A 1,381-nucleotide genomic window follows, 5' to 3' on the forward strand; every position below is an offset into this window, starting at 1 on the left:
GGAGTGATCAGCCCTTCTAGATTGCGGGGTCCAGGGAGGGTGTGAGGAAAGAGGTGGCAGTCTCTCTGGGCCTCTGCTGATGGACTATTTTGGCTGGCAGAGCTAGAGAGGAGAGTATTCCAGGAGATGAGATAGTACACACTGAGTAGAAAACCCAGGGCATATTTGGGTGACAGCAAAGTTTAGCTGGTGTGTAGAGAAAATGAATAGCAGAAATGGTTAGAAAGAAGGTCTGCCGAAGAGTTTGGACTTTAATTCCTTTGGCAAATGGGAACCTCTGAAGTTTTTTGGTTAGTGGTTTTGTTGTCATTGGTCTCTCTCTCGTGCATGTGCACGCATGTTTTTTGTAAAGACAAAGTCTATGTTGGCAGGCTGGTATCAAACTTCTTTTTTTTTTAATGAAAGGCCTGACATATTTATTACTGAACCCAGCCAATCAATGTGTTTGTAACAGATTCAGAGAGTAAAACATGTCGAACTCTCCAGATAATGGTGACATTTCCAGCTTGATATGGTAACGTGATTGTGACCTTCAGACAGCATAAATTTGTGTGCCATCTCATGTGCAATTCCTCATAGACCTAGCTTGGTTCGTCTCCAATGTCTTCTGTTGGAGTTGTACCTGATTTTATTACCAGTTTTCATCCGAATCCACTGGGGAATAGGATGATTTTGCTTTTGTTTGCTGACCAGGAACTGCTTAATCCTGAAAGTCTTGTGAGAAGACATGGCGAGAAACGGAGTCAAGCACACAGCACAATGGCGGAGACAGGAAGAGAGTGCTCTCTCTTCCTCAGCCTTCCAAAGCACTGGGATTCAGGCACGAGCCACTGGGCACAGAACTCATTATTGTTTTTGAAGTACAATTTACATGCAGTAAAATGCATCCTTTTTAGCATTCTATGAGCTTTGGCCAATGTATGTATTCATGTAAACACCAACACAGTCAACCTGTAGGATGTTTCCAACGTGTCACGTTTGTTTATGCTTCTGTAGTCAACCTTTCTCCCCACACTAGCCCCTCAAAACTACCGATGTGGCCAAGCTCGGTGGCTAATGCCTGTAATCCCAGCACTTTGGGAGGCCAAAGTGGATGGATCACCTGAGATCAGGAGTTCAAGATCAGCCTGACCAATATGGTGAAACCCTGTCTCTACTAAAAATACGAAAAACTAGCTGGGCGTGGTGGTGGACGCCTATAATCCCAGCTACTCAGGAGGCTGAGGCAGGAGAATCCTTGAACCCTGGAGGCAGAGGTTGCAGTGAGCCAAGATCGTGCCATTGCATTCCAGCCTGGGTGACAGAGCGAAACTCCATCTCAAAACAACAACAACAACAGCAGCAACAACACACCAATCTGCTGTCCATCTCTAGAGTCTTC

The 1,381-nt window shown here is 45.3% G+C and overlaps 1 pseudogene; it reads right to left on the reverse strand.

Moving 5' to 3' along the window:
• Positions 1-573: 573 nt before the first annotated feature.
• On the reverse strand, positions 574-729 carry LOC116418740 (annotated as a pseudogene).
• Between the last annotated feature and the right edge of the window lie 652 nt (positions 730-1,381).

The sequence above is a fragment of the Piliocolobus tephrosceles genome, chromosome 1 (genome assembly GCF_002776525.5).
Source record: "Piliocolobus tephrosceles isolate RC106 chromosome 1, ASM277652v3, whole genome shotgun sequence".
Classification (NCBI taxonomy): domain Eukaryota; kingdom Metazoa; phylum Chordata; class Mammalia; order Primates; family Cercopithecidae; genus Piliocolobus; species Piliocolobus tephrosceles.